Source organism: Ambystoma mexicanum, chromosome 2p (assembly GCF_040938575.1).
Source record: "Ambystoma mexicanum isolate Mex_15411 chromosome 2p, UKY_AmexF1_1, whole genome shotgun sequence".
NCBI lineage: Eukaryota > Metazoa > Chordata > Amphibia > Caudata > Ambystomatidae > Ambystoma > Ambystoma mexicanum.
Window position 1 is genome coordinate 1,018,882,574 of NC_090923.1, and position 22,286 is coordinate 1,018,904,859.

Consider the following 22,286-nt stretch of genomic DNA (forward strand, 5'->3'; position numbering starts at 1 on the left):
AGAAGTAAACAATGGGTGATCAAACCAGTGTTTGAGGATATGCAATATGAGTTTATTGAGAGACTTATTGTTGATGTCCTAGATAGGCACATACATGGAGTTGTGAATGAACCTGTGCAGGGGACAACTGCATTGCCACCCAACATTGCCTCTGTTCCATGTCCACCTAAAGAAGAGCTCATTGAGAAATACACATCACGGTTTAAATGATTGTAATTTGATTGTCTGTTCTCTCGAGTCTCCTCATGTCGCAGGCCCATTGAATATGTGTATCTATGTAATGTGTAAATAAAAGTGATTGCTCAGTGTACATTCAATGTGTCTCTCCACCCTTGCCCCTCCCTTCACCGTGCAGTAATGCGAACCACCCGGGTGTCACCTGTGACTTTGCTCTCGAGTCTCCTCATGTCGCAGGCCCATTGAATATGTGTAGTTATGTATTGTGTAAATAAAAGTGATTGCTCAGTGTACATGCAATGTGTCTATCCAACCTTGTTCATTTGCGCATTAAATTAAACCAAACAGTAATATAAATCATTTTTCAAAAAATATAGAATGTCTCCGTATTCATGGTTCTCTGGGGCTGCAAAGCACGCAGACAAAATGCAAAGATGGAGTGTAAATTTCAAGTCCTGTGAGATGGCCTTACACTGAATGTAGCTAACTAGGAATGTGTGCTCGTTCAAAGTGAAGGTCAGCTGCTTTGATTTTTTGCTCGGGTGCCGTAATGGCCCACGACTCAGTATAAGGTTCTATTGTTATTTGACCTTGACAGGCCGGGACCATCCCGAAAGACTTCTTTTTGGGGGTGTGGTGCAATAACGTAAGAAACGATAATGAATAAAATTTCAGAAACGATAGCCATTTAATGTTCGTTCATTAGAAGAAATAACGTCGGCATAGAAGGAGTGGTATTTCGGGGCTGCCCTACGCACAGAAACAATGGAAAATGCAAATATAATGTAAGTAACTCTTTAGATGAGTTTATACCGCAATTTAAACTTGTTCGTTCTATGTGGCATATTGTTTTGTACCGCACACTATCTTGAGGAGAACCATCTCCTTTTACGGAAGCACCTCAAAACCTTCCTCTTTGCTTCTGCTTTCTCTCTCCCTCTCCCCTGCTACAACTGGTCCACTGTCTGCGACCTCGGTCCTGGGCCCTTCCACTCTCCACCTGCACTGCCTCCCTGTCAACCCCTGCACTGGGGGACTGTCTCAGTATCCTACAGCCCCCCCTTGACGTATAATATCCAGTTGCACTGTCCTAGCTATGAAATAATTTCCCGACCGAATATATAAAATGAATAATTTTAATAAAGATCTGATTGTGAGACTAATTTCATTTTTTATGTTTTTCAAACAGGTACATCCTTCATTATTGCATGTGTCACGAGTACCAGACACCGCCGGATGGGTTTTTCAACCACCAGTTGCTTCTCCGCGTGAACAACGTTACCACCCTGACCATTTTATGGGACGATCGCCAAGTACAAGTATGCCCTTACGCGGTACTAACGGCTAGATGCAACATACAGACCGTTGTGGTGGCCTAGTGCCTCGTTGTTGGAACAGCCATGCGATTATCAGTGCGACCGAAGAGCTTATTTTATCGTAAACCAACACTCTGTGTACTGCACACGAACATCGCTTGCCTCAAGACGAACTATTTTGGATCGAGAGCAAATAAAAATGCAAATCGCTGAATATTCTCAAAACATTTGATGTCAAATAAATGTACTTTACCAAATTTACAATCTTGCGGTTTAATTTAAAAGTACAGTTTCATATTCCCAATTGTGGCGCTCTGTGTTGTGTGAGCTCATCTGTGTTGATTTCCGGGTTCTGTGTGGAGTCGCGTAGAAGACGCCTGGGCGCGTTTGCCTACGCAGCTCAGTCACGTCACGGATAGAGGCGGGGAATATGAATGTTTTGATAAAGTCTGTTTCAGGGGCGGGGGATTTGATTTAGTGCCGCAAAAGCAGGTGAGCCAGGGCGATGGGGGGAAATGATAGGATTATCAGAAAATGGCGGCTGATTTCGAGTGCGTTAATGGACGAAAAGTCGGGTAAGGTCCATAGGAAAGTTTTCTACGATCTACCGAGTTATGCTTAAAAACACATGGCCGAACCGTAGGGACAATAAAAAAAAAGTCCCGGAACTATCCTTTAAAGAGTATTACTCTAGCCGCGGGCACCATTATTGGAATGGTGGTTGGTGACCGACATTTCTCCGTTGATTTAGGAAATGAACTGTTAGGACCAATCCCCAAGGACTGTTTTGACAGTGACAGTGAGGACAATACCATGCCAGACAGGATTTTCACCCGGCATGGAGGGAACTTCCTGGCGTACACTTCCTGCCCTTATGGCAAGGAAGATGTGACTTGTGACTTCAGAAGGGATGAGGTGATTTTCCAGGTCCATGAGGACTGCCTTTCCCACCTGAAGCCACCAGTCAAAATCAGCACTCTGACCAGGGACTTCTCCACCCAGCTGGAGGAGGCCGCGGAGATAGCGAAACCAGAAGTCTTTCCAGGCTTCAGGCAGATGGTGGAAGACAGAGTCAACCTAGCTGATGCCTGTGTGACTCTGGAACAGAAGCAAACGTTGAAATAAGTTTTCTTGGATTTCCAAGATCTCTTTGCAGTAGACTCATATGACTGTGGTCGCACCGACATCCACGCAACAACAATTCCCACAGACCCTGGCATGACTCCAGTGTTTGTGAAGCAATATCGCTTGCCTCTCGCATCCATGGAGTCCCTTACTGAAATAATTAAGAACCTTGAGTCCCGGGGAATAATCCGTCCAGTCCACAGCACCTTCAATAATCTAGTGCTGGGAATATTGAAGCCAAACGGCCAGTGGAGACTCTGCGCTGACCTTAGGGAGCTCAACAAACAGGTCCATACTTCCCGATGGCCTCTTCCCTACATTGAACAAGGGCTGGCCCAGATTCAGGGGTCACAGGTATTCACTGCAATAGACCTGACCAATGGATACTGGACCATGCCTGTCAGTAGGGAGGACCAATACAAACTGGCTTTTATCTTTGGTGGCCAGCAGTACACATGGACCCGAACTCCCTTCGGATACCTCAACTCCGGCAATTAATTCAACATTTTCCTACATAAGGCCATGCCCAACCCAGGTGCAAGGGGTAATCTGGCTTATGTAGATGATGTCCTCATCAAAAGTTCATCTATGGAGGAACATATAGCGGAGATCCGTTATGTTCTGACACAGTTGAGGGCCACCGGAGCCAAACTTTCCTTTCAGAAAGCACAGTGGTGTAGAACCCGTGTTAATTTCTTGGGGCATGAGATTACTCCTCAGGGTCTCTGTCCCCAAGAAAAGAAAGTGGAAGCACTTCAGAAACTGAAAGACCCCACAACTCTGCGGGAACTAAGGAGCCTCCTTGGACTCACTAATTACAGCAGAAAGTTCATTGAGGGCTATGCAGAGATCACTAGACCCCTGATTCATCTCTTGAAGGAGGGGGTCAAGTGGGAATGGGGTCCAGAACAATCCAAGGCAGTAAGACAACTCAAAAGAAGCCTCTCACAAGCGCCTTGCCTAGCTTACCCTGTCAGAAACAAGGAGTTCTTCCTGGAGACAGGGTTCTTTAATACGTGCTTGACAGCAGTATTATACCAAAAGCATGACAAGGTCAATAAAGTAATCTCCTATGTGAGCAAAACTTTATCCTCTGTGGAAGAAAAATTCAACGATTGTGAGAAGGCACTCCTGGCAACGGTGTGGGTATTGAAGAATTACCGCCCGTTCATCCAGGTGGAACACATCATAGTGGAGACTCCACACTAGCCTCTGCAATACCTCCAAAGTGACAGAATCCGGGCCGGAAATGTGAGTAATTCCCGAATTACTTCCTGGATTCTGTCAATGCAAGGCTTTCCTGTGGAGGTCAGATATGTCCAAAACAAGAAGAGTCCCCTCGCGCAAGGTCTGGCTGACTTGCATGATTGTGCCAGAGAAAACTGTCTCGAGGACGAAAGTCTAAAAATCAAGGACAACATGGAGGCATACCTTAATTCCCCACACAAAGTCTTTGAAGAGGACAAGTGTGAGGGAATGCCCACTGTCTATGTGGATGGATGCTCTTAACATGTTGACAACAACGGGGAAAAAGAACTGGTAGCCGGCGTAGGGAATGCATGGGTGAAGGAGTCCCCAGAACCCTCCGCTGGGTACAAAATTGGTCCCCGAAGTAGTCAGGTGGCAGAATTGATGGCTGTGTATCAAGCCATACTCACTGTTGCCCAACATCAACTCTACGAACTGGTCATAATCACAGATTCAGATTATGTACGGAACGGGTTCGTGGAGCACCTGGTTAATTGGAAAACCAGAGGCATGTTATGTGCTAATAACAAACCCCTGAAACATGAGAAGTTAATCCAAAATATTGATGATCTGGTCACATAGGATGGGATGACCATCTACTGGAAAAAAATCAAGGGTCATTCCAAAGTAGAGGGACCAGACAAAACTGGAAATGACTTAGCTGATCAGCTGGCCAAAACGGGGCCATCCAAGGGGATCTAATAGAAATAGAGTCCCTGTTGGGGGAAATCCAGGTCACCGCTATCACTAGGTCCCAGACAAATGCTCACAAGGATCTTTCAACTGCACAATGGAGTAAGGAGACCCCTGATGCTGATTTAATTACGGCTCAGAAGGGGGATCCAATAATTGGTAAGTTTTACCAACACATTGAGGACCCTGAGAACTTTCCCCTGACGGATACCGACTACGTTGGGAAAGAGGACCTAAGAGTGTTGATGAAATGTCCAAAAATGTTCCGAATCCAAGACGGTTTGTTGGTAAGGAAATCCCAAGCTGGCCTTGATCATTGGGTGGTTCCTGCCTCATTCCGAAGCCTGATGTTACGTCATGCCCATGATGCAGCCACTGCTGGTCATAGGGGGTTTCATACAACACTTGAGATCTTAAGAGAGGTTGCTTACTGGCCACACATGGGGCATGACCTCGACCAATACTTGAAGGGGTGTCTGGTGTGTGCACAATTTCAGCCATCATCCCTCACACACCGTGCGCCTCTCCAAAAGAGCGGGATGACACTGCCTTGGTCGGATTTGCAAATCGACTCCATAGGCCCTGTGATTCGCTCGTCTGGGGGAAACAAGTACATGTTGACGGTCACATGCTTGTTTACCAAGTGGGTGGAATGTCTCCCGGCCCCAAACTGCAAGGCAGAAACAGCAGCTGCCCTGATGATTAACCACATCTTTTCCCATTTTGGTCTACCTCAAAGGATTGAGTCAGACAGAGGTAGCCATTTCACCAGCGAGGTAATGACAAAGATGTGGGAGATACTGGGGGTCAAAAGGAAGCTACATATTGCTTACCGGCCAGCCTCTTCTGGTGCAGTAGAGAGAGATACAACAGAACCATTGTGAGCATATTAAAAAAGTTTGTGGCAGATTCTGGGCCAAGTTGGGATATCCGATTACCTCTGGTCCTAATGGCCATCAGATCTACCCCTTCATATGCAACCAAAATGTCACCATTTGAGTTGATGACTGGACGCAAGATGGTGCTTCCCCAGCATTTGCTCTACAGGACGGGAGGATAGCTCAGCGTCAACGTGCGCGCCTTGGAAACAAGATGACACGGAGCAACACAGGTTCGATCCCCAGGTCCGCGCTTAGAAACCTCTGGGTGTTTAAGCACGTTATAAATATGCAACTAAGAGAAAGAAAAAAAACAATTACGAACTAAAAAACAAACAGTTCTGTAACAGCACCTCGATGCCCGCGGGCTGTGTGAGCGCTTTAAAAAAAAAAATGCTAAAAAAAAGGACCCAAGAGCAGACGTTGATCAATGCCTCCACAACTCATGAGTATGTGGAGAATTTGAGGAAACACCTCCAACATGCTTTTGCCTATGCTCAGCGGAATCTAGAAAGATCAGCTGATAGCATGAAAACTCACTATGATTTGAAAACCACCAGGAAGGAATATAAGGTGGGGGACCGGGTCTATCTATACAATTTCCAAAGGAACCAGGCCAAACAGCGAAAATGTTTGCCTACATGGAAGGGACCCTTTGAAATTATAGACAAGATCTCCCCAGTTGCAAACAAGATCCGCCTCCCCAAAGGCAGTTTGGCAGAGGGGGAAGACAAGTGGGTCCACATCAATCAGCTAAAGTGTTGCCATCCCAGGCACACTCTGAAGCAACTGAAGGAGTCCTCTGCAATCCCAGAGGGGGCCGCTCCAGAGTAATTCAGTTCCAACCCTAAAATATACCACATATGGTCTCTAAAATATTATGATTCTTGAAGGAAAATGTCTCCTGATTATATCTTGTTTTTAAAATAAGACTGCCAAATGTATCATGATGTATAAAATGTATCTGTTCGCCACATAATTAATAGTGGTGGAAAAATGTCTAGGAATGTGTACTGCCGCTTTGCTTTATCATCCTAGGAGAGATGAAACCATGGAGACTGACCAAGGAGGACGACCCGGGGACCGGGAGCAAAGATCCGAGGGGCCTGGGGTACCGCCCAATATTCCCATCAGGACCGGCGAGGAGAACCGATCGATCCAACTGGATGGAGGAAAAGATGCTGAACTGTGCCATCTACGGAATTGGAAGAATATGATGCGGAAATACCAGCGCGTGGATCAAAACATCCTTTGCACCCGACTCCCCCTCGACTCGAAATCAAAGTGCAGTCGGGCGGGGGGGCTTGTCAGGGGTATTGACCCACGTTTGGACTATTATGCTGCAACATTTGGTGCTGTGGGAAATCCAAGTTGGCAGAAAAGCCCACATTGCGCCAGAATCCAGGAAAACCGTGCAGTTTTGGCGCACACTAAAATGTTCCCCTGACCTGCCACCCACCAGTACGAGCGTGATGGGCCAGGAGTGCCATGGGTGAAATGTGTGCCAAAGGAAAAACAGCAGTGCCGGTTAGCTCAGAAAGCGCTTTGAAATCACCTTTGTTTCTCTGAAATGCAAGCTAAAATGCCTATTTTAAACATTGCAAGATATTCAAAAATCTCAAGGAACACCAGCAGACATTTGGCACAAGGTAGACTTGTGTGCGTACAAAATCTGGAAAGAGAAAGAGCCCAAAATAATGTTCATATCAAAACTGACTGAGCTGTGGATGTCAGCAGCTGGAGTGAAATTGGACTGAAAGACACTAAAATCTAAATGTTTAAAATAAATGAGTGACCTACTGTTGAGTGTCACATAGTTTGCAACTGTTAAATGTCATAGTTTTGAACCTAGAATCAGCGTTGTAGCTGCATGTGTAAAAATTGTAAGTTTGATTTGGATGAAGAAAAAGTGGGAACAAAAGTGACATTTGGCTGAAGCCTGGCTTAAAGAGATTGAATTCTGCCTGGCAACTACCCCGACAGGAGTTGAAACTTGCTCAGCCACTCTTCCCAAGTTGGCCTGCATTCTCCTGCCCTCACCAAAGGGAGATGACACCTCTCTGATTAGATTAGGGGAGGAGCAGCTGGGGACTGCAGGAAACTGAACAATGACTCTTCCTTGGCTCAGGCAAATGTTAAATTAGGAGGGTTCGTAAATGACTTCCTCTTGAGAGAAACAGGGAGGGGCAGTGCCTCTGTGAGCAACTTGAGTAGGAGGAAGTGGACAAACCAGAAATTCCACCATGTGCTTTGGGAAACCACACCCCTCTGGGCCAGAGCATAATTTTAAAAAGATGGATAATTCATAGTACGGACTTGTCAAAATTATATAATTAATATCATTATTCTTGTGATTTTTCTGTGCACATTTTAAGACGTGTTAGAACTCTGTACCATGTTCTGAGGCAAAACCCCATGAATTATGGAGATTGCAGACACGGGGTTCACGCTAGAAAAATGAGAATTTACTGGAATATGTGTAGAAGGGTGGCGTACATCTGTGTCATTTTTGGTAAAAATCCAATATTGGTAAACCAACCAAAAAGCACAAAATGTTGTCATTTCTTAATCCAAGCTCTTGGAACAGAAACTACCTTATGTGATATATGATGTGTATATGTAATGTCAAACAGTTGTGTATCTGGGAAATGTGTTTAGTTATGAAAATGATTTTCTAAAGTAAAAGCAAAGGGGGGTGTTCTTTCTGTATGCCATAAAGATGACACCTGATGACTCACTGCTCCCTTCTCAAATCAGGTCAAAGAGAAATCCTTGACCTATCAAATCGTGAGTGGGGTGGGCATAGAAAGTTAGCATCCACACCCACTTTCTAAAGACATAAAAAGTGAAGGTACGCATACATATGTAATGTTGTGCTCACACTTGGAGTTTGTACTAATCACCATATGTGTTAAAAGAATGTACCCTTTGTTAAAAGAAGAGGCCTTCTCTTTATACAGCGACATTTAAGACCTGCTGACCTGGCAAGAACTTGTTTTAACAGAAGAATTGTGTTTGGTCACTGTATGTCGAAGCATGTTGAGCCTGCTAAAACTATCTGCAGATTACGGGTGGGGAAGGAATGAGTAAGCACAGCCTCGTGCACAGAGATAAGGACACAGAAGGGCACGAGAGAGAGCGAATAACAGATAACAGGAAACCACAATAGCAGATGTTGAACTGTTGACCGTTGATGCAAAGTCATGACTGGGAGGAACCGCCTTGTGGTGGACATAATCTATGTGCAGCAATGTATGACAATATAAAACAGATGGGTATAAAAGGACCACGATGTGCAGGGCAAAGGGCGGCACTTTGACGACTTGCTTTGCGAGACGGTTGAACTTGTGGCCCATTCGCGAATGCTTGTGTGTTAATAAAGCAATGTTTACTCAACTCTTTTCTGTTTGAGTTTTTATAGGGTCCCTTTTGTACTGGTTTTGGCGACGGCGAGAAATCGCACCCACAATTTTGGTGTCAGAAGTGGGACGCGAAGGAGCGACAGTCCGTCACTGGGTGAGGAACGCCGCGGCGGAACCGGAGAAGGAATTGATCACGGGGCCCCAACAACTGAATCCGCACCTTTGATTGCAACCAACGCGTCATCCTTGTTTTTCCGGCTCCGTTGGCGGTGGAACAGCAGGCTGTCGCCCTTCGGGTCCGGAACACTCTGGCGGGACCCTTAAGATAAGTGGTATGGACGAATGCATGATGGAATAAGGAAATAATGATTCAGGGTTTGTGAAGAGGACGGTGGTAAGCCCGTCTATGAAGAAGTAATGTTGAAATGATGATATGATATGTTAGATACGCCAGGAGGATGTATTATTATTGTTAGCCCATAGGTGCATATTTGGGCAAGGTGAGTGTTTTAGGCAATTGTGGTATACCAACAAAATGGGTCAAGCGGCTTCCAGCAAGAGTGGTATAGGCAAGAGACACTATGCCCCTCTTGAAGGAACCCCTGCATTTGATATGTTGATTAAACATGGATTGAATTCAACATTGTTCTTAAAAGAATGGTCCGAATACACAAAAGATTTGATTGAGCATAAATGGCCAGACACCGGGTCCTTTGATGTGGACCGCATATCCAAAGTAGAAATAGAATTAGTAAAAAGACGGGTTAGACCCGCACAGTTTGAGGCTATACGACTATGGAGGGTAGAAGCAATGCGCAGGCGCAATGCTCAGAATAAACAAAAAGCAAAGGAGCAGAAGAGAACGGTAAATCAAAAATTACATGATCTAGAGATAAAAGAGAAGGGTGAGAGGCTAGATCAGTTGGATAGACATATGATGATTAAGAACAGTGTGGGTATGTATCCTGCCGTGCCGGTGCCTCGATATGAAGATGTGATAGGGCTAGAAGCAGAACAAACAACGACTGAATTATTGTTTCCAGGAGCTACAGCTCCACCGGCAGACAGTGAGGGTGAAAGGGTGGAATTCCCAATGAAGTATGGAGACCCAGATAGGTTGATAGACCATAGGAGAACGACTACTGTAGAAAAGGATAGAGATGGAGACTTGCAAATCCTTATGACCGGGCTGTATGGCACACCCCTCAATGACAGCCTACGGGACCAATTGGGGCGTTTGACACCTTTGGAATTTAGGACAGTGGCCACTAAACTATATACCTTTTATGAGGGTAACTGTAAATTGAGAGGACAGAGTACTGCGGATCTGCCCTCAGCATATCAGGACGCTGTCGCGTTACTACCAGTGACTGCGTCCAGTGTTCAGTTACAATAGAATGTTTAAACCCCCTCAACCCAATGCTTTTGACGGACAAGCAAGAGGGGATGTTCCCTGGCCGGCCCCGCCTCCCCCCAATCTACTGTATCAGCCACAACAAACGACACAAGTACAAGGTGTATGCCAGGGTGAAGAATGTGGAGAAGGGGTATACTATAACGATGATTTTCAGGATAACACAAGCGATATGTCCTGAGGATGCCGGAATGAGATAGCGGGAGTGGTGCAGGTTCCTATAGACCAAAGGGGGCCTTATGCCTCTATTAGGATCGGCCCCCACCGAAACTTGAGATGTCTGGTAGACACGGGAGCTGGAAACAGGCACACCTGATTATACTAAGAGATTTTGCCTTTTTGTTGATGAACAGGAAGGTTGCGCTGTGTCAGTCTTGACACAGGAACAAGGGGGTAAACAGAGACCATGTGCATATTTTTCTAGCACTCTGGACTCAGTAGCTCGAGGCCTACCCCCATGCATGAGAGCAGTAGCTGCAGCAGCGACAGCCCTAAAACAAAGTGCAGGTATCATCCTAGGGAGTGAAGTAACAGTAAAGGTTCCACATACGGTAGATGTTCTTCTGAATAGAGTGCATACACAGCATTTGACTACAGCTAGACTCACACAGTATGAGATGATCCTGTTTGCCAGTAATGTAAAAATTGAACGGTGTAACACTTTGAATCCAGCGACACTGCTTCCTTTGCCCACCTCACCTGATGACATTAGGCATGATTGTGTGATTCAAATGGAAGAACACACTAAGGGTAGAGCAGACCTGCAAGACACCCCGCTGGTTGATAATGAGGGTATATTATTCTGTGATGGTTCCTGTTTCAAACTGCCAAATGGGGAGACAACAGCAGGGTATGCAGTAACTACAGGGGAACGGTTGATTGAGAGTGGGAAAGTGTGTGAAAAATCGGCCCAGGCAGCAGAATTAATTGCGCTAACGAGAGCATTAGTGTTAAGCAGCGGTATGAAAGTGACAATTTATACTGATTCAGCCTACGCTCATGGGGTGGTTTCCAGTTTTGGTAAACTCTGGGGAGAGCGTGGGTTTTTAACCTCCCAAGGTGATACTATTAAACATGCCCGATTGATTGCTGAATTATTGCAAGCCCTTACGCTGCCCAAAATGGTGGCCGTAGTGAAGTGCTCAGCACATAAAAAACACTGGATTATGTCACGCAGGGAAATTCTTTGGCTGACCAGATGGCTAAACTAGCTGCCACAAGGGACACTCGGTGGGAAGCCCGACAGCTCATAGTGGGGAGGGATGTGACTATGGAAGGGACGAAGGAGCGCGTAAAGGAAATCCAAGCAGATGCAACCATTGAAGAAAGACTATCTTGGCACAAGGATGATCAATATGAGGAGACGGTAGATGGGCTATGGGCACATACCAAAACGAACACCTGGGTACTACCTGACGCATACTTACCTGTGATAGTGAGCGTGGCTCATGGTCCAACCCACGTTAACGCAAGAACTATGGAAGAAGTTTTAAGTACTGTGTGGTACAACAAAAGATTGGGAATGTATTGTCGCCAATGGGCAAAACAATGTGAAATATGTGTTTTATATAATGTGGGGAAAGGTGTACCGGCCCCGGCGGGCCACAGTAAGTTACCCACCTGTCCTTTTGAGGTGGTGTATATGGACTTTATACAGCTGGAGCCTGTAAATAAACATTCCTACTGTTTGGTGATGAGATGTGGGTTCTCAGGATGGGTGGAAGCATATCCCCTGCGGGACAATAGTGCCACCTCCACAGCACAATGCATATTGAAACACTGGATGCCCTTGACTGAAATGGCCGGATGCATTGTCTATTGCATTATTGAGTATGCGTACTATGCCTAAGCGTACACATGGTTTATCTCCTTTCGAAATTGTTATGGGGCGCCCACCAAGTATTGGGACCCCCATATCACCTAAGAGATTGTCTGAGCAAGCATGGCCTGCATTACAACAGTACTGTATTGGGTTAACTAATAGACTGATTTCTATTAATGCACAGGTGAACGCAGTAGCTCCATCTCCTCTGATAGGAGAAGGTCACGACGTGCAGCCCGGTGACTGGGTTGTTATAAAAGCCTTCGATCGCACCAGCGGACTGCAACCCAGATGGAGGGGCCCGTTTCAGGTGCTCCTCGCAACACAAACTGCGGCAAAAGTTGATGGCAAATCGCACTGGTACCACGTGGATCCAGAAAAGGGAACCAACCAACCCCAGGTTGCAACAGTACTGCCAGATGCCACTAGTAGGTGTGCCCATCGCCTCCGATCCCGTGACGTGTATGTGCCAAGCAACGTGTAAGGACACTGTTTTGAACTTTGATCATTAGGGAGATGAACATTTGGACTCTCTTGTTGGTTTTAGCAGAATTGTGCCTTACTGAAGACGACGGGCTTGTAGCCTGAAGGGCCTTCGGCGTTCCCCTCCTGGTACAGGCACTACGAGACGTGGGACAGATCGGATGAAGGTTTTCAGTGAGACCTACCACTATTAGAGTAATAAGGACACTGGTGCTTTAAATAGGGGATATTGCTATATCGCTAGGTTGCAACTGATATACGCTGTATACTGAGCCATATACTGAACTATGTCTACACCCGTGTATGCTGGTTTAGTCCCTGAACGGATAAGTGTATGCTCCTCAAACACAGAAGGTAAGAGGAAAATACCAGTTTGTACCACAAGAGGCAAAATTTTGTTTTCTGTATGCACGATAGTAGTACTAATAGCATTTGCCATAATATTCTGGTATCTGGAACATCCATCTAGATATGAATTAAAGAACCTGTTGCCCGAGTCAAATGAAACAGGGAGAACAGATTGGGTCAAGAGCAGGAATCGAGATGCCTATGACCAACACGACCCGGAAGACTATGCTAAAAATGAATACGTGAAGATAATAAACACAACATATGGGGTAGTGAATAAAACTGATTGCTGGATCTGCACCCACATGCCCCGACATAGCAGTGAAGGCATCCCAGTGTACGCATCGCCAGTTACTGAGGATGCCGGGTGTACATTAATTTACATGAGAATAGTGTCAGCACAGCAATACATGATACCGAATACCGCTTGTTATGTTAGAGGAGAGAACAAAACCCTTCTAAAGGAAAAGATACGCTATAAAATCAAAACTGAGGCAATCGGGCTTGCACCTGCTATGGTACAGATAGTAAGAGAACCTCCTCCCCCTATCACCATCACACAAGAGTTTAGGCCAAAGAATATATGTTTTAAGAGGAGCGCAAGAGGTAATCAAAGAATGATCTCGGGGTGCAGTCAAATGGTGAATCTAAATAATTACACAAAGGGATTGTTACAGATTGAAGGACATGCCTACGTCTGTAACAAGAGGGCTTATTTGTGGTTAGCCAAAGATTTTGTTGGGGTATGTTACATAGCCAGAATAATGCCGGCTGTGATGGTATATGCCCCGTCTACTCTGCATAAAGAAATACACAGCAGAAATAAACGAGCAGTAAACCCAAAAATTCCTACATATCAACCTACAGGATGGGAAACGTTTATAGATCTGATGGGGGTCCTGGTTCCTCCAGCGGGCATCTTTATGAACAGTCAAGAAATCCAAAAGCTAAACAGGGCCCTTGAGTTCGTAATCGAAGAATCTGCAGACCTAATGGAAAACATCACTTATGAAATGAAAGCAATTCGGCTAGTGGCTCTCCAAAATAGGTATGTCTTAGACATACTCACTGCAGAAAGGGGCGGAGTCTGTTTTTTGGTGGGATCCCAATGCTGTGTTTACATACCAGAAGGGAGTACAGGAATCCTGGATGGAGTAAACAAACTGCATAAAGTGGCGGATAGCATCCACCAGGAGGAAGGGTCAGGAGATAGCTGGTGGATGAAGCTCCTGAAAGAAATTGGATGGCAACTTCTTACGCCTATACTGGTTCTAGCGGCAATAGTTGTAGGAATTTGTCTCTGCATCCAATGTTTCCCGGTATGTGTGTCGTGCTGTGTTTCCATGTGTTCTTCCAGCATAACGCGCCTAAATCCTATGGATAAAAGCCATGTACAACAGGAATTTTTTGACATGGGAGGCCTGGAGAAGATTATGGTACATACAGTATGTGATGATGTTGCTTTCCTGCCATCTGCTTATGCTAGGACTGTTTAGATTGATGCTCAAGTGTGAGCAAAGGGTGGATTGAAGGTACGCATACATATGTAATGTTGTGCTCACACTTGGAGTTTGTACTAATCACCATATGTGTTAAAAGAATGTACCCTTTGTTAAAAGAAGAGGCCTTCTCTTTATACAGCGACATTTAAGACCTGCTGACCTGGCAAGAACTTGTTTTAACAGAAGAATTGTGTTTGGTCACTGTATGTCGAAGCATGTTGAGCCTGCTAAAACTATCTGCAGATTACGGGTGGGGAAGGAATGAGTAAGCACAGCCTCGTGCACAGAGATAAGGACACAGAAGGGCACGAGAGAGAGCGAATAACAGATAACAGGAAACCACAATAGCAGATGTTGAACTGTTGACCGTTGATGCAAAGTCATGACTGGGAGGAACCGCCTTGTGGTGGACATAATCTATGTGCAGCAATGTATGACAATATAAAACAGATGGGTATAAAAGGACCACGATGTGCAGGGCAAAGGGCGGCACTTTGACGACTTGCTTTGCGAGACGGTTGAACTTGTGGCCCATTCGCGAATGCTTGTGTGTTAATAAAGCAATGTTTACTCAACTCTTTTCTGTTTGAGTTTTTATAGGGTCCCTTTTGTACTGGTTTTGGCGACGGCGAGAAATCGCACCCACAAAAGAGCCACTGGACGCTAGACAGGGACATTCATTTTCCAACCTTCAACTGAATTCCTGCGCAGCACACTGACGGAGAACTCCAGAATCCAGAACTCCAGAGATCCAGACTAACTCCAGAACAAAAACTCCAAAGAGCTGAACTCTTCAGCAGGCCTCAAAATCCTTTGCAAACTATTCAACTGCCGGGCTGTGCGGTTTGCTGCTTGCTAAGAGTCCTGTGTATCCAGAACAGAACCAGTACCCAGAAAGCAGTGCTGTATCAAGAGAGACCAGACCATATCGCTGTGAGCAGAACCAGAGACCCAGACCAGACCGCTGTGAACAGAACCGGTACCTGATTGACCCGCCGAGCAGGGAGAACCACAGCTAAACCTATTGACCAGATCCATGACGGGGCCATTCCGTTTAAATTTATAGTGTGAGTATCTCGCCAGAACTGTGCAGAACCAATCTCTTAGTTTTAAATAATCTAATTCAAACTATTTTAACCTATTGAGAACTGCATCATAGGAATCGTGTGTTCCCTCTCCAATTTTAAACCTGTAAAAGTGTCATTTGCCATTTTGAATCATATTTCATTTCTGAAAAACCACCTTCATAAAATCGTCCGTATCTCTTGAACCGTTTGTGCTAGAAGCGAGATTTAACTTTCATTGTAAAGCTACGATTCTAGGCTTTCAAACAAACTTTCTATTCATCATACTTTTTCTGTAATCGCGCTCGACGAACTCGGAAAAAGTGCTGCGATTTCCGATTTGGCTCAAATTTCTTCACTTGTCAAAATAGCAGCTTCTTGCTTTCCTTTGCTGAAATACGTTTGCAACCTGACAATCATTCATAGAGCATTGCTAAAGTGATCCTGAACTAATTTAAAGTAGCTATCACCGACCCTGAATCTCTTATAGGGAATTAAAATCATTTTTAGCATATTTTTCCCTTCTTTGCATACCACCTTTAAAGTACTTTGCCTGTGTTTAAAGACATCCCTGTTTCTCTAAGCTTGCTCGGGGTGACTGAATTCGGATTGTACTGTGATTGTATTCCTGAAGACTGTGTGTGTTACTTCTATCTCCTTACATTGCATAGGGGGGGAGTGAATTGTCAGAGAAAAAGTAATCATATTATCTTTTGCTGAAATCATATCAAATTATTTCTGTGTTGCATTCTGACTCACCTTGCATTTCCTTGAACCATATAAAGCATTCTCTGCTACCTTAGTCCTCTGTTCTTATTCATAAGTAACCAAGAACTGTGCTACTGTAGGATTACCTATTGCTGATTACTGCTCATATTCACAAGTGTGCTATCAATTATCAATTTATTTATAAAAGTGTGATATATATATATATTGTTTAATTTTTCAAATAAACCTTTCTAATTTGCAAAACAAACCTACTTCTTGGCTCAGTGGGGTCAGGGGGATTCTAAGAGGGTGGTGTTATACAAGGGTTCATCATCCAGATTATAACTTGTCATAAAAACATATAAATAAGGGCTTCCCTTGAGCAATACCAGACAAGGCACTGACTTAGTGGGAATGCTTGATTGGAGTCATTAACACTACACATTGTGTGGAAGAAAAAAAAACACGCAAGCAAGTGAACACACTTTTAAATGTCTCCAGGATTACTTAGTAGGACACTTGACCTCAGTGTCCCATGCAACCCTCTACACCTTTATAGGATTTCCATGTGTAAATGTGTCCTACATATCCACCAAGGATAAAACTCTACTAATGTACTAATCCTACGCATGCATCTATTTGTCCACTGCTATCCACTCCAGGATTAACCTCCACATATGGCCGCTCTCACTCAAACTGCGACTCATAATCAAACACTAAACTTGGACGCTCTCTCACTGTTAGCGTCTCACTACACTGCATCTCCTATATCCACCACAGGATATACACTACTTGTGATCAGCAAAACTCATGGACGCTCACTGTAGATGTGTCACCAATATCACCACAATAAAAACAGACATTAATAACTCCTGATTCAAATGTGAACATCACACCTGGCCAGCGTAGAAGCCACAACTAATCAAACATCATGCACATTACCTTCCCAAACGGGCACACACTTCCACTCATGACTTTAAGTGCAGACATCTCAAACATGCACTTTGCACTGACACTCTTCATGCACATTTCACCTTAAGACAATTGGATGGTTTCTTTGGGACGTGAGAAAGGACCAGGCAGAGCAGCGGTGATCAGGCACTGCTCTGCTGAAGCACAACAACATACGATTCTAAACATCCCAACCTGCATTGTAATAAAAATACTTAGAAAATGTGTGCCAATAAAGAAAGAATTGCATTACACAAACACTGTGCATGTGAGTCAACATCATAATGATAGTATCATCACTAAATATGAATACACATCTTCATTGCTACTCATTAACCCTAAATTCACAGCTCATCACAGCACTGAATGCACTATCACACTGAATGCATTATCACGACCGCTATGCACACGCCACTCTTCATTTAAAACATTGAAAACACTAGAGCATCATTGCAGCATTTGTTATGCACGTTAAAATGCACCATTACAAATCTTTTAAACACTGCATTTCTACTTCATTTATTTGTTGCGCAAAACTCCTAACTTCATAACTCTATTAATGCAGCATTAGCACAATCCATCCATGGACGGCGCTACATTCACTCCATAAGTACACATAAAGGCATAATTCGCTGTTGCCATGAGAACGCCCCCAATGTGTTCTCCCATCCGTGTCAATGAAACTGCCTGTTAGACTCTTAAACGAAATCACTCCAGTAAGCCTGCAGTTCACATAAAAGTTTCGTTTTGTAGCGCCACTGCATACACTTTAAGGGGGTAATTCATAGAATTTAGCGCACAAGTGGCGCACGCGGCTGGCGCACAGTGTGCGCGTGTGAATCTCTGCGCCAGCCGCGTGCGCTAAAATCCATTTCCGCGCACAGTGTATTCATGGATTTTAGCTACCAAAAACAGCCGTGGCGCACAGTGGCGCAGCGACCCTGCAGCAGGGCCAGTTACGCCCCAAAGAATGCCCCTCACGCAGGGAAAAGCCATCAAAATCCCCAATCCAGCACAAAGGGCTGCGCTAACCCTGTACCAGCACAGAAAGCGGGGTACATCTATTACTGGGGTTCGCGGGAAGTTTCACACGCGATTGGCCCTGTGCGAGCGGGGTACGTGTATTACTGGGGTTCGCGTGAAGTTTCACACGCGATTTCAGCAGGGTACGTGTATTTTGGGGGTGCGCAGGAAGTTTCACACGCGATAGGCCTTGTGCGAGTGGGTTACGTGTATTTCGGGGGTGCGCAGGAAGTTTCACATGCGATTTCAGCAGGGTACGTGTATTTCAGGGGTGCACGGCAAGTTTTACACACGATTTCAGCAGGGTATGGGTATTTCAGGGGTGCGCGGGAAGTTTTACACACGATTGGCCTGGGTATGTGTATTTCAGGGGTGCGCGGGAAGTTTCACACGCGATTTCAGCAGGGTACGTGTATTTCAGGGGTGCGCGGGAAGTTTTACACACGATTGGCCGGGTACGTGTATTTCAGGGGTGCGCGGGAAGTTTCACACGCGATTTCAGCAGGGTACGTGTATTTCCGGGGTGCGCGGGAATTTTCACACGCAATTTCAGCAGGGTACGTGTATTTCTTGGGTGCGCAGGAAGTTTTACACGCGATTTTGCTGCCAGAACGGGGAACGCATATTTCGGGGGTGCGCGGGGAGTCCTACATGTGAATTGGCAGTGTGGGTCCTCCCCGGTGTCCCCTCTACCCTCTGCATGGCCCCTGCAGGCAGCCCACACCACAGGGGACTACCCTGCACCCCTGGTCATGTCCCCCAGCACCCCCACCCCCACCCCCCCAGCAGTGAGGAGCACCTGCCAGCAGGCCCCCACTCATGTCCCCCTGTACCCCCATCACCCCAGCATTGACAGGCACCTGCCAGCAGGCCCCGACACATGTCCCCCAGCCCCCCCACACCCTCATCATTGACAGGCACCTGCCAGCAGGCCCCCACTCATGTCCCCCTGCAACCCCACCCCCCCAGCATTGACAGGCACCTGCCAGCAGGCCCCGACACATGTCCCCCAGCCCCTCCACATCCCCATCATTAACAGGCACCTGCCAGCAGGCCCCGACATATTTCCCCCAGCACCCCCACCCCGCAAGCATTGACAGGCACCTGCCAGCAGGCCCTGACACATGTCCCCCAGCCCCCCCACACCCCCATCATTGACAGGCACCTGTCAGCAGGCCCCGACACATGTGCCCCAGCACCCCCACCCCCCCATCATTGACAGGCACCTGCCAGCAGGCCCCGACACATGTCCCCCAGTCCCCCCACACCCCCATCATTGACAGGCACCTGCCAGCAGGCCCTGACACATGTCCCCCAGCCCCCCCACACCCCCATCATTGACAGGCACCTGCCAGCAGGCCCCCACTCATGTCCCCCTGCACCTCCATCCCCCAGCATTGACAGGCACCTGCCATCAGGCCACGACACATGTCCCCCAGCCCCCCATACCCCAGTAGTGAGGGGCACCTGCCAGCAGGCCCCCACTCATGTCGTCCCCCTGCACCCCCACCCCCCCAGCATTGACAGGCGCCTGCCAGCGGGCCCCGACACATGTCCCCCAGCCCCCCCAGACCCTCATCATTGACAGGCACCTGCCAGCAGGCCCTGACACATGTCCCCCAGCCACCCCACCCCCCCATCATTGACAGGCACCTGCCAGCAGGCCCCGACACATGTCTCCCAGCACCCCCACCCCCATCATTGACAGGCACCTGCCAGCAGGCCCCGACACATGTCCCCCAGCCAACACGTCATCACAATCTAGATCCCTGGCTCTTATGGCCACCCAAATCCCACCCCACACCACCCCAGTCCAAACACCCAACTAAGCTTTACATCCACTCCAAATTGAAATCCCCATTACATGATAGATCACAAATAAGCAGTATGCGCATGAGTTCAAGTCTGTCAGACCCACACAATGGCAACACATGACTGAGAAAACCCACATTGTGACATGCATGAAACCAATGAGAGAAGACCACACATTGAAGTAAGAAACAAAAATGTATTCAAGTCAAAATGAAGGGAATGAAATTAAAACACACAATAATGCCAATAATAATCAAAATGCAGCATGTCCCAAAATATGATAAATAAATAAAATGAGAATCCAAATTAATCCAAATGAAAATGTGTCCAAAGTCACCGTCCAACAAAGCAAATCCAAAGATAAAGAAAAGCGTAATATCCATTGCTCCATGGTGAAGAAAAAAAAAGATGAAGGAGAAAAATCCACTGTAAAACTATGTACAAATAGCAAATCCAGGATCCATGAGCCCAACGACATAAATGAAACCTACAATGAAACCTACCTAATTACTAACTATATACAAAAATGTGGGGCATAGTCCATGCACCCCAAATGAAAGAAAAAAGAAATTAAACTTAACACTAATGAACTATATACAATGGCGGCGGGCAAGTCCAACGGCTCACTTGTTGATATCATGGGCCAGGGCATCATCGAACTCCTGTTCACTGTCTTGGAGGAGGGCCTGTTCTCTGGCCCCGAGGTCTCGCAGGGATAACGCCATGTCCACCCCCAACTCCCTGCGAATTCCCTCGAGGCACTCAGCCCGCCTCAGCGCCCTGCGCATGGAGTTCTCCGCCCTGACCTTTGTGAGCCGTGCCTCCTCCGCCCACCGCCGCTCCGCACCTATCTGCTGGCCCAACCGCTGCCACACAGAAGACACTCCCATTCCAGGGTCCTCCTGCCCTCCGGCCGATGCCTGCCCCTCTGATGTAGATGGCCCCGAGCCATCATGCCTCCCACGTTGAGTCTGCCGCTACCTCCGACGCAACTGCCTCTGCCAGCATGACGGCATCCAGGCTGATACAATCCACCGACGCCGTCGTGCACGTGCCCTGCCCGATGATGCCGGCACATCCTCCATCTGTTGGGGTCCAGTTGCTGTGGTGTCCACCCCTGCTGGACCTCCGACTCCCGACTGTGGCAGGGATGGGATCCCCACCGAGCTGGCTGCGTTGGTCAGGGCAGGTCCACAGGGGGCCCTGGTGACATCTGGGCCGGAAGACGGCATGGAGAACGACTGGCGCATAGTCTCCACAGAGGAGGAGAGGGCAGCCACAGTAGCCGACACATGTACAAAACCCCCGACCATGGACACTCCCAACTGGGCCACGTTGGCACGCTGCTCTTCGTGATGATTTGCTGTCTTCCTCCCGGGATGCGCGCACGTCATCACAAATGTCACGTGTGCGCAACGCGACACCAATCAGGACCTTCTCCGTATGGCCAGGGTCCCCTCGTCCGCAGGTAGAGGAGTGTCAGATGACATGGACATCCCCCCTACCTGCGGACAGGCCTGGGATGGGGCATCCCTGCTGGTGCATGGTGGTGCAGTTACAGTGTCAGGGACAGTGACATGCACAGGCCCCTCCACGGCGACCTATGCTGCCTCCTGTCCCTGCCCCTGGACTGCACCACTTGCACCAGTGGTACCACCCCCACCAGGCCCCATGTGCGGCTCAGTAGCGGCCTCCTCCTCCTCTGTGGAAACCACCAACCTGGATGGCTCCAGACCGTCTTCTGCCGTTGCAAGCCCCTGTGGGGGCTCACCCACCCCTTCCGCTGCAGCTGTAGTGGCAGACGCAGCACCAGTCCCCTCACTCCCAGACGATGGTAATTTCTGGGAGGGTGACTGGGCCTTGCGTCGCCGGCCGGTGGGGGCATCCCACCGCTTTGCTCCACAGCGCCGTCTCCGCCCTCTTCATCACTTGCCACTGTGTAGAGGGAGATATAGAACACAAGCATCAGGGTACTGTACAATGGTCCCCTAGACAGGAAGCAATAGCAGATGAGTGGCACTGTCAAACATCACTTCCATCATGTCCCTCCACAACACATGTGTCAGTGCAGGCAAAACACATGCAGTAACAGGCATGGCGCATGCTATGAACACTAGCACACATGTCCAAGGGACTCTTGAAACATACAATGCTGGTTTGAAACTCACATGCATCATGAGTCATGCCTATCACATGCACACACTTCACCGTAGTTTCATCCATCTGGCCTCGTACACCCCAGACACAGTGGATACAAGGATGAGTAGGCTGCATCAGTGAATCTGAACATTGTCACAGACATGTGTCATGCATCCATGGCATTTACAAGTCACAGACACACAAGTCAGACACACAGACAT